The following is a 12,575-nucleotide window of genomic DNA, read 5'->3' as shown; positions in this document are numbered from 1 at the left end:
GTGGTATTATGCCAGTGTTAGGTGACAGTGTTACAATTGAACCCACAGTGAATCCAAATTCGAGACACGAATCGGTTTATTCGTGTATCGGAATTAGAACCAAAGAAATCCATCTCAAGTTAATCACAAGAAGAAACAAGCCCATCTCTACCTAGAGATGAAACATCCACGGATTACAATATTATAACGCGCTCTGGAAGATTAAGTAAAAGCTTTCATTAAGCTTGATCTCTAACGAGGGAGGAGATGTTATGTGATATAATAATTCGAAAAGAAGATTCGAAATAATAAGAATTCTAAATTTAGGAGTATAGAAGATAATTTATGGTGTGAACTCGGTTCTATATTAATCCTGCATTGAAACAGTAGAAACTTCGGAAAAATTAGACAGGCTTGGTTAAGGTTATGTTATTTCGATAAGCAGCTCCGGATGTCCACGCTGCTATGATTCATTGAATTATATGTATCCATTTTATAAATAAATAAATAGTTATGTTTTGTTCGTCTGTGCTTCATTAAATACACAACAAGCTGAAATAGTAAACATAAGTCAGACAATAAAAACAGATAAGGGAACACAGAGCCAGCTTTGTCCATGGTAAAATCAATTAAAAAATATGAAAATCATTTAATTACCGAAGACAATGAATTCAACCAGTTTTCAACAAAACTAAAGTCAACAAAAACGTAAAAATTAGATTTACTCGAAATATTATAAATCATTCAGTTGATAAGTACTTAGACTATGCCTAATGCGAAGTTAGTAGGTAAAAAAGTCCTATTCATATTAGTGAACCAACCAATTGTGTTTTTATTAAACTAAACACATTGAAAAATTAAACTGAGATGTAAAATACGTTATTATATTGATTTTATTTCAGGATTTTTTGCAATTTTTTAATTACTATACCGTTATTCAATTGTAGTAGAATATGGGTGTACTACAACACAACACTTAATTTTTGTTGGACTTGCCGTCTTAATTGCATTGCGTGTGTGTTTTCAACTTTTCAATTTGTGAAAAAACGTCTCTTTTTGAATAAATTACGGACGATTACGGGTATACCTATTCCGAGTTATTGTCTGACTTAATATAATTAAATTCGATGACGAACACCTGGCCTACTGGTTAGTAGTTCACAATATTGGACCATGCAAAAGATTGCCCATATAACTAGATAAAATAGCTCCGAAACTTACACTGAACTTTTGTAATAATTCTACTTCTATTTTTAAAGTTCAAATACGCAACACGTTCTAGAGAAAAACCCACGATCCAATTTAGTCGAGTTCTCAGTTGGTTGATAGACTTGAGGAAGTTCGAAACGTAAGTGGTTTAAAAAATAATAAACAAATTGCAACATTCCCTTGTTTGTTGTATTCGTTTGTGTGTCAGTGGAGTTTAAATGCGTTATGTTGCCGTGACTTTATTAATCAATAATATAATGTGATATACAATAGCAGACATTTGCTTGTTTTATGTGAATTAATCTTATACAGACAGGTAAGTGAGATAAAATCATGAGTAGATTGTTTTGGATTTTTCATAGGATAAAATCGAAGAAATTGGCTGATATAAATAATTAGCCTAAACATCTCTTTTTAAAGATTTTTTGTAATGTTTATTTTGTATTTCAATATAGGTAGTTAATAAAATACAGAATACAGAAAAACAAATTGAAAATTATATTTGACATTCAATATTAAGGTAAAATTATCGTTAAACTGTTTACATTTGATGTTTTAATGTACACATGTCACTATTCTCGGAAGTCAGTATTACCTATAGATATATCATAGATCATAGAATAGATCACTAATACGCAAATATTTTGCACTAATTTATTATCCTTGATATATAAATATTTGCTCCATGAGATTTGACAATAAATTTCATTAAGAGGAGTAGGGATCAAAATAGAAAATTAGAAGGTTTTTACAGCCAAAATAAAGAGGAAGAGTGAGTGCAAACAAGATAGATAGTAATGTAAGTATGCCATATATGTGCCGGTCTGAGTCAGCTCAGAGACTGTGGAGAGTGGAGACTAGACTTAGACTAGTGAGTGACACCGTGAATGTGTGAACTGTGACACACGACCAAACACGACACAGTCACAGTATTCTTTTTAAAGCAATATACTGTGACACAGTGGACAGAGTGGACACAGACACAGGCAAGGCAGTGATCAGTGATCACGATGTGGAAAGTAGAGGTAGTGAACACTGTGAACAGTGAGTCAGTGATGTCCTGCATGGAGCATGGACATGGATGCATGGTACAAAAAAGCTCCCACTGGTGTCGGAAATTTATCCCACTTTTTATGGTAATATTCCTCCCCACTATAAAATTAAACCAATGCAGTATATTTGAACAATAAAACAATTTTCGTATTTTAAGTTTTTTAAAAAGTTTTAATTAAAAAAAAAAGATTATATTAATTTGACGTCACAATAGTCATCTCTTTTGACATCATGAGTTAAAGAACAAAGCACTTAAAATAATTAAATTAATTTATATCAAAACACTCGAAGTAAATCGTTTACTCGAAGTAAAAACTATACAATTATCTTCCCTAATTAACTTCCCAAATTTCGTTCTGTATTTTCCTAGTTATTATTCTATGCTCATTTGTACTAAAGATTCATTTTGTTGCTATAAATTAAAAGCAATAAAATCAAGAAATTCTAGCAGTTAAACAAGTCTCCAATGAAATCTTAGAAGCTTTTAGTAGTATCCCTCACTTAGCTACACCCAGGGATCAAGTGGAAACGTGATATAGGTGATGTAGCTATAGCTGTAGATTTGTTGATTGAGCATAATACATACGCACACATACACACACCTGCACCACAGTATATTGCTTAAAAAGAATTCTTTTTACGCAATATACTGTGCCTGCACGATGATCAATCGCACCACATACAACTAGTTTGGTCGCTGAGAAGATGGAATGATCACGTGAATGGCACACACACGCACTCTAAACGTTCCTCTCCCTATTTTATCACTTTTCCCACGTTTACACCGCTCAACAAAAACTAACTAACTCTCGCTATAATACATTTATTATACAGTTTTTTTTACAGGTTATTGATTTATATTAAATTTAAACATTTTATTGGCTTTTCCGTATAGATTTAAATTCTAAATTTCAATTTTTATAGGGTAGACAAATAAAAAAGTTTATATAATATGTCAAAAGTAGTAAACTTAAAAAAAAAGAGATAAATTCGGTTTATATTCGCTTTATTCACAAGAATCGGTTGACAAAGAAATATAATGATTTAAATGATAGAAAAACACGTTTTTGTTTCGATATACATTATAGTAAAATTTAAATTTAGTAAACAAATTAATAATTGTAAAAGTAAATGTCAAGAATTTTACAATAATTAGAATTAGTACATAATATAATAATATATACATATACAGGGTGTTTCAAAAAGGTATGTCATAAATTAAATCACGCATTCCGGGGACAAAAATAAATTGATTGAATCCAACTTACCTTATTACAAAAGTGTACACAAAAAAAGTTACAGCCCTTTGAAGTTACAATATAAAAATTGTTTTTTTGCATTATCTCCTAAACTACTTGACATTTTGTAATAAAAATGAATACGTTACTTTCTTACTTTCTTGTTCTGAAAGCATTTTTCATACAAAAGAAACAACAAAATCTATTTTGAAAAATTTTAAGGGGGGCGTGCAGCCCTAAATTCCCCCAAACTTTTGAGTACGTTCAAATCAAATGAATTTTGTAGCATCATTAGTTTAACACATTATTTTTAAAACTGTTTTGCCTCCTATCACTTTTTCTTTCGAAAAACTAGTTTTTTCCTAGTTGGCCATAAAATTACAATTAGTTTCTACGGATACAAAAATTACAAACAGTTCCATCAATAATAGTCAATAATTTGAAGCTATCATTTATTGTGTGAATAAGATTAATATTAAAAATTTTGATATTACAATGGCCTACACATTTCAGAAAATGGCAGATATGCATTTAACTTTGGGTAAGTTGGATCACATTAAATTATGATTTCAATAAACTATCGGGAATATCGTAGGTGAATGTCAAGGAAATAGTGCAGCAGCCGCAAGGCGTTATGCAGTAAAATACTCCAATCGAGTAAGTATCGGTTTGATTATCGGCTTAAAATCCGGCTCTGAGTAGTGTGTGGATGTGTTTGAATGACCGCGCGCTTCGGATGGTGCGTGTCGTGTCGTCGCTAATGCCACTGTCCGCCCGCTCTCATGCTGCTACGTTGCTAGCGTCATTCGAAGTTTTATTTTACTTTCGAAACTAGAGGTAAAATGTTGCAACTCAATTTTGAAGCTGATATCTTTAACGGATTAAGCTGAAATTTGGCACACTATAGTAAATCGCATGAAAATAAAATTAATATTCGTTTGTTTGAGCGATGTATTGATATTGGTTTGTTGTTTTGTTACAGCAGCAAAATGACGAAAAATTGACGAAGTTGATTCTGAGTGTCGAGTTTTTAAGAAAGAAGGCCATGGAAATATTTTTTCACAGAATTTAAAGACAAACCAGTGTGGCTCATTTGAAATGAATCAGTTGCAGTTTTTAAAGATTTTAATTTGTCTCGACACTTCTCTAAAAAACATGCAAATACAAAATATAAGCATATGACAGATGCATGAATCTGGTATGTTCGCGACTGCCTTGTCCGCCCCCTGAGGGATGTGCAACACAGTCGTGGCTCTGGTCTTCCTACCTTTCGGCATACGACCTCGGCTATGACAGAGGTAGAGAGAACGTCTTTGGTTGAGAGGCAAATAGAGAAGTTACGTAAGTAACAAGATATGTTTATGAAGCAATCTGATACTCACAAGGCTGCAACACTGGCAAGTTATGTTGTAGCTTACAAAATTGCTAAAAGTTAGAAAACATTATAGGATGAAAAATTCGTAAAAGAAGGAATGGTATCTGTAAGCAACATTATTTGTCCAGGAAAAAGTAACGAGTTTCAGTCTTTAGCTTTATCAAGAAGGACGATAAATGATCGAATTAAAAACCTTTGAATACTTTCAATACTTTGAAAACTCAGTTTCTGATTTTTTGATTTCTATTAGAGGAATTGATTAGAATAAGGAATTTAAGAAAGGAGATTCAGGACTTTTTGACCGAGCAAGACAAATGGGGCGACTTTAAGGTCATGTTTGACGAAAATTGGCTTTCTGAATTCGCATTTTTTACAGATTTGCTGTCATACCTAAATAAATTAAATAGGAAGTTTCAAGGCAAGAATCAATTCTTAGATGTCTTAGAATCAAGGACAGAAAAAAATGAACTAGCCCACTTTCCCAAAATTCGCAGTACGACATCTGTCTCACAAGAAAACTAACAAAGGTCCGCTCAACAACTACAGAAACTGCACGAGGTAGTTGTGAAGAAATTTCTCGATTTTAAGGAAACTGAGTAGTCGCTTAACTTTTTTTCTTAATAGCAGCAAATGGTAATCTTATAAGGTCATAAATATCTAGAATACAATACCCAAATACAGTTGCCACGCCCAAAAAATAATGACTATGTTTGATACAAGTTATTTGTGCGAAAGAACATTTTCAATAATGAAACTAAGAAAACATTGTATTCGTAATAGGCTGTTGGATTACCAAAAATTTCACCCTCACAAATGCAGCTGAATTATGACGAAATAATGCAAAAAACAGTTTACATGTCACATATCCCCACAAAGTCTATTTCTTCTCTACCTTCTACTTCACAGCTAACATAAAATTTAATATAGTTACCTACGATTACTTTTGTATTCCAATCGTTTATTTTGTAATATTGCACAATAAAGTGTTTCTGAACAATCAATATGTATTTTTATTTCAGCTAACAACATAACCAAAAATGCAACAACTTGGCTCGCCGTATATTTCTTTAGTAAATATTGGGACGCGAAAAAAACAGTTTCCCCATCCCTGTGTTAGGCAGTTGTCCTGAATTTTTTTTTGAACTGTTGGTTACAATTCTGCAATCTTTTTTGTTCCCATATGATGGCATTTTTGAATTAGCACTTAGAAGACATGATGAGACGGAAAAATTGACAATCCTGCAATTTTTCGACCTAATAAACTTTTCTGTAGGATTAGACGGAAGTTATTGAGTTTCGTAAAACTATTTCTAAATAGCTATTGATACTCGTATCTTCACTTCTTTGTCGAAGTCTCACATACTGCTTAAGGTAAATCCAAGATATTTAAATTTCTCAACTATGTCTATAAGTTGGTTGTGTATTTTCAACTGTGCTTGATTATTAATATTACTCTCCCGCTGCATTAATATTATTTACTATCTCTTGTAATTTTTCTATGTTGTCTGCTATGATAGCTGTATTATCAGCATATCGCAAACTAATTAAGGGAATTCAATTAATTTTGATACTTTTTTATTCTAAAAGATCTTTTCTTCATAAAAATGTTAAACAGCATAGGTAGAGTATTCAGCCCTGTCTCATACCCTTAAAGGATTATCTAAATATATTAAAAATTACATTTTACGCAGCATCTTAAACGTAATAAGTTAAGTAACTGCAACTTTAGACAAAGTTTAAGAGTTTTCGTTTGTAGATATTATAGCTGAAGAATTAACATACCAACGTGGTCAAAAAATCGCAGTTAGTTTTAATACTCAGGTACTATTGAAATGGTAAACTAATAAAACATTTTTGGAACTATATATTTAGTGGCTTTCATGAATGCGAAAACTTCAAGATCAAAATATTTTAAAAGTTTTGAATTCCGTGGAAAATTCAACCAGAAAATTTATGCTCACGACTACGACGCAAAAACTGCCTTGAGTGGGCGGCAACATGATTCAAGTAAGAATCAAGTGACATTTTGTCACTTTTTGCACTTCCACGCTTTTCAGTTAAATTTGATAATTTGGTAATTTTTTTTAATAGAATTGCAAAGTATAAGTTTTTAACTATTTCTAATGTATAAATAAACAAATGCATCAAAAAATGTCGTACTGTAGTTGGACTAGCACGCATAATATTTAAGAGGAAGTAAGGAGTTTAAGAAAAAATCGATATACCCGGAATAAATATATAAAATTTAGGTCTCGACAAAAAAATAAGATCCCGATGAGGATTATACGATGACGGGAACTGAGCCAAATTGTATGTTACATTATAGATCTTATGAATAAACAGATTTAAGATCTTGTAAACAAATTAATGTTTTTTACTAACATTTTTGTGATAACTTAAAAGATAATGAGACACAAGTTTCCTGAAAATGTTAAGTCAATATATTATTAATGCTTTTAAGTAACCTACCGTCAACCGGGGTTACTTTGCTTTATTTTTAAAGGCCCTAAAAAATCTTTAAGAAGAGCAAAGAAAAGAAAGACGTACCTAGGCCACATAATGAGAAATGACAAATATGACCTGCTACGATTAATAATTAAAGGAAAGATAGAGGGCCGAAGAGGAATGGACAGAAGAGCCATGTCATGGCTTTGCAATATCAGAACTTGGACGGACATGAATGTTCAAAAATTACTAAGAGTGACACAAAAGAGAGAACATTTTGATGTAGTGATCGCAAACCTCCACACTTTTTCCAGGAGGAATGCTGATTTTCTTTCTGCGATTATTTGTAGTGTTAGTTGACAAAGATCTTCTTATTTCTAGTATTTAAAGAAACGCAGATTCTACAACATCTGTATTGTTTGAACTTCGAGGTATGCGGGTCAAAACTTCCTCAACATTCAAAGAAAATATCCCACGTTTGCGAAAACCAGCAGTCTTCTTTGATGGTTGGTGCAATAATTTACATCAATAATGCCCTCTTCGGTATTATTCGAGTTTGATAGCACTTTTTTCATGCTATTTTAACTGAGCCAAAAAATGCCTCGTCCAGAGGCTGAGTTATGTGTGTGCTTCTTCTTCTGATTCAGTGCCTTATCCGCTCCGGATGTTGGCGATCATCAAGGCTATCATGGTTTTGTTGACTGCTCTGCGAAACAGCTCCGCTGAGGTCATCCCAAACCATTGTCGGAGATTTTTCAACCACGAGATACGACGGCGTCCCGGTCCTCTTCTGCCAAATACTTTACCCTGCATAAAGAGTTGAAGAATTCGATATTTTTCTTCGTTCCGTATCACGTGGCCGAGTGGCCGTGTGTGTGCTATTGGGGGTAAACAAATTAGGCTTACTTGGTTTTCTCAATATAAGTTGTGTGAATGAACTCCCAAATAGGAAGAAAGGTTGTCGCATATTAGGATTTTCTTTCCTTCTAATTTTCTTAGCTTAGGTATCATTTGAAGCTCCAGCCAATCAGTAAATATATTGCTATCAAACCACCGAGAAGAACTAGCGTTAGAGCGACATCCTTTTGGCTCATTTTCCGTCCACGTAGTCCACATCTTGTTGGCTCAGTAAACAATATATGGAGGCAACAGTTCTCCAGTCCCATTTCCTGCAAACATGACGGAAATGGATATCTTCGATGTATTTCGAATTAAATCAGGATATTAAAATCCGTAAACTAATTTTAGAAACCAAATTCAGATTTATGCTTTAATCTGTGCCTTCTAAGAATTGCAAGGCAAAACAGACGTTGATAAGGATGTTATTAGAGACATGGGGAATCTAAAAATTGCATTCCACAACATATCTCCTGAACTAAGCAAAAATCCTTAACGAATTGGTTTCTAGTACTCGTGCAGAGTATATCGGAATAAAAACGAAAAAGGCAGTTAAGATTTGATTTCACGTACAGTGCGTCTGTGTATCCGCCTTATACGTATTTCGCCCTAATAGGGCTCTTCAGAGACAACTATTCACAGTCGCTCTAAATAAATCTTTTCTGACCGTCTCTGAAGAGCCCTATTAGTGCGAAATACGTATAAGGCGGATATACAGACGCACTGTACGTGAAATCAAATCTTAACTGCCTTTTTCGTTTTTATTCCGATATACTCTGCACGAGTACTAGAAACCAATTCGTTGAGGATTTTTGCTTAGTTGAGGAGATATGTTGTGGAATGCAATTTTTAGATTCCCCATGTCTCTAATAACATCCTTATCAACGTCTGTTTTGCCTTGCAATTCTTAGAAGGCACAGATTAAAGCATAAATCTGAATTTGGTTTCGAAAATTAGTTTACGGATTTTAATATCAGATGTCGCTATTTGCGTCTATACGAAGCCATGTTAGAATTGCTTCCTAGGACAGAAAATATTTATTTTCACGTTTAGAGCGACTGTGAATAGCCGTTTCTGAAGAGCTCTATTAGGGCGAAATACGTATAAGGCGGATACACAGCGCACTATACGTGAAATCAAATCTTAACTGTCTTTTTCCTTTTTAAATCAGGATACTTGCAATCTTTCTTCATGAGTACCTTCTTTTTTCCTGGATCATCCTTAGGTTATCTCATTTACTGCGGCTCTAGTACGCTGGACATTCTCAGCGAAGCGTCCAGATATACCTGGATGTCTGGTAATAAACGAATTGAACCATTTCACACCAGACAAATTATTCTGGAAAATCTTAACTTCCCTACCATATGCCCATATTGTAACATTTTTTTATATAATTAAAATATTAATTATTTTTATTCCTTTTACCCCCGTGATGATACGCTTATGTTCGGTTTACCGTCTTCAAAATTTTATTGAATGCCGGAATTTCCTTTCGTCCGAAAGGTTTTTAATCCTTTCCGTCTTAATCCGGGTCTTTTATGATAGATTTGTAAATATTCCGAAGGTTCGTATAGTAATTTTTCTGTAAAGACCCAATCTCGAGATTTCATATTCCATCACGTTTGTAGGTAGAAGTATACCGTTATATTCAATGTTAATTAGAACTTTTTACCTTCTCAGAAATACATATAGCTGGCCTATCATTTTTGGGGGGAAGATACCCTCACCTTTTCTTGGGTAGCTTGGTAAAATTTTAGAGGAACCAAGTTACTTCTCGGTGGGCACTCGTAGAGAAAACAACTTATCGGTGGGCAACCGTCGAGTTAAGACGCTTAGTTCACAATATCGTATCTGCTACCTTACCGTCTCTGTGCATTTTCTTTATAAGTGTGTATACACTTGCTTATTAGAGTTTTTTTTATCTTACACTATATTAGTTTAAGTATAGTTGTAAAGCACCTTCAAGGGTAAATAAATTCAGTGTTTAATACCAGTACAGTATTAACTTCAGTGGATTAAAGCAGCAGCCTTCAGGAATAATTACTGTAAGTGACATAATTTTAATATGTCCACCTATCTGGGCAAGTAACATGGTATAGCATCATATCATCTCCCATTATCTGGACGTATCGAACGATCATACATGTCTTCAAATGTATTTGAGAGTAGCTACTGAATTTTGCAGTCAATTAAAGAACATTCTATATTTTTTTTTGTTACGAACCAAATAATCGACTTAACCAAGTGCGGTTTGGTTAAATTTTTATGTTTTCACGTCAGTAAACTTTTTTGTATTTTTGTAAATTTAAATTTTATTAATTTATGTTATCTTTTGTGTTTGTTATAATTTGTATTCAATTCTATTTGCTATAATATCTCGAGATACGCCAAAACTTTATTTGTGCATGCTTGTGTTATACTTATATCTTTGTAAAGATATTTTCTAATTATATTTCTGCCTATTTTTATATGTATACCACCATTTTATAGTTGTTGGTGTATTTTTATTACTTGTGTTGCATTCAGCAGCGTCGTAATTGTGTTGTTGTTTAATATATTGTTATTGTTTTATGTATGTATTTTATTTGTCGACTCCTAACAAAGTTCCCTGATATATTTGCTTTTTACCTTTAAATATAACTATACCTTTGACCAGTAGAAAGATCAGGCTTATTAAGTTTCGTAGGTAAGTAAGTGTAATACCTTATATATTTATTTTTTGTTTATGTAGAGTGTTGACCAAATTTATTCAATAATTAACTGTGATATCTGTTCTTGGGTTTGGTCTCAGAACCTAAACATCTTTCCTTATCTCTTTTCTTTTCTAAGGTTTCTTAATTTTCTCCTTAAACCCCAAAAAATTAAGTGGCGCCCTGTTCCCTATCTTATCTTATCTTTGGTAATTTTACCCATCTATCTTTTTGTTCATTTCTGTATCTTTTCCAATATCTCCTATCGTATCTTTACTTATTTCGTCCGTTGGACCCATTCCTGGTTTCAAAAGCTAGTTTCGAACCCACGACTCGCTCTCCACCAACCATCTGGCTGCCGTCCGCAGTGTCTCCATTAGTGACCTTTCTAGCACCATCCAAAAAAGGTTTCCGAGGTTACAATATGATGTGACGCAATTCTGTTGTATCTACTGGAAAGTCAAACTGTCCCAAAGCAACAATACATTGAACAAAATCTTGTAAAGAAAATATGGGGTGTTTTCCAGCTTTCCTTAAGTATCTTGCTCTAAGTTTGTTTAAAATTGTTCTTGATATATTGTACTTCTACGCTTTTCGGTGTGACTCTTTGATTTCTCACGCTTTTAGTGCATTTAAAAACACTCCTGAAATGTCTCTGCAGTGTAGTCTGCATATCTTCTTGATCCAGGCTATCTAATATAGTATGTGAGCGTGAGCAAGTCTGAAACAAAACATAAGATTACTTTCTAATATATTGATTTTATTCATTAATATTTTTATTTTAAAATATTAGTATCCATACAAATTTACTCAAAAGCTGATAAATTATTAACAAAGAAAATTCACACATATTTTGGAGTTAGTTACCTTGAAGCAAAGTAGACCCTAACGAGATGTTTCGGGTACTTTGCGCCGGGGAAAATTAACCTCAAAATTGTTCAAATTTTGCAAAACAAGGTATTATACCTGTGTTAACTAACATTTAGGCTTTTAGAATATTTTTTAGGTAAACAGCAATAATAAAAACAATTCACCACCAACTTAGCAATAATTTATTGTAAGATATAAAACGAAATCTTCCTAAACACCAAATTTTTCGACTTAAAATTACAATGAATTTTCGAGTTGATCTTTTCTCCGCTGTTGAAAGGACTATAATATACAGAGTTGTAGGGTTAGTTAATTAAAATGAACATTTTTTCGTAATGGGGCAAACTAACCTCGGTTTACGGTATTAATTTCAATTTATTAGGTCTCCAATTAACCATCTTTACACTGAAAAGAAACTTTGAAACTTTTAGTCAAATATCGCAGAATTACCTCAAAAATTTACAATTTTTGCGTTTTTTTTTTTAATTAAACCATTGTTTACTAAACAATGATTTAATTTTAATGACATCTGTTATGAATTACCAAAAATTGTCAACAGGTTTTGGATACTTCGACTGGATTAAAGTACTTACAGAATATACACTGCCCCGCAAAATTAACCGGACACGTGAAATTGCAAAGTTTTCTCCTTCTAGTTATGTTGAAGTGTCCTGTATAATAATTAAATATATATTAAAATATAAGTTGCCTTGATTCATTCGTTTTTTATAAGTTTGTCATGTTTTGCGACTGAAAGAAAGTTGAGGTGCTCTCCATAAATCGAATATTTATTTATAAAATAATGCTTGTTAAATTGTT

The 12,575-nt window shown here is 32.9% G+C and overlaps 1 protein-coding gene across 3 annotated transcripts in view; it reads left to right on the top strand.

Annotated features, from left to right (window-relative positions):
* Positions 1-1,279: 1,279 nt before the first annotated feature.
* LOC140432290 (protein SERAC1) overlaps positions 1,280-12,575 on the top strand; it is a 104,170-nt gene continuing 92,874 nt past the window's right edge. For all 3 annotated transcript variants that reach the window (XM_072520112.1, XM_072520110.1, XM_072520109.1), the window contains exon 1: positions 1,280-1,504. The gene's annotated coding sequence lies outside the window, so the exon portion shown is untranslated. The remainder of the gene's footprint in view (positions 1,505-12,575) is intronic.

The sequence above is a fragment of the Diabrotica undecimpunctata genome, chromosome 1 (genome assembly GCF_040954645.1).
Source record: "Diabrotica undecimpunctata isolate CICGRU chromosome 1, icDiaUnde3, whole genome shotgun sequence".
NCBI lineage: Eukaryota > Metazoa > Arthropoda > Insecta > Coleoptera > Chrysomelidae > Diabrotica > Diabrotica undecimpunctata.
This window is presented reverse-complemented; position numbering and strand designations above follow the sequence as displayed.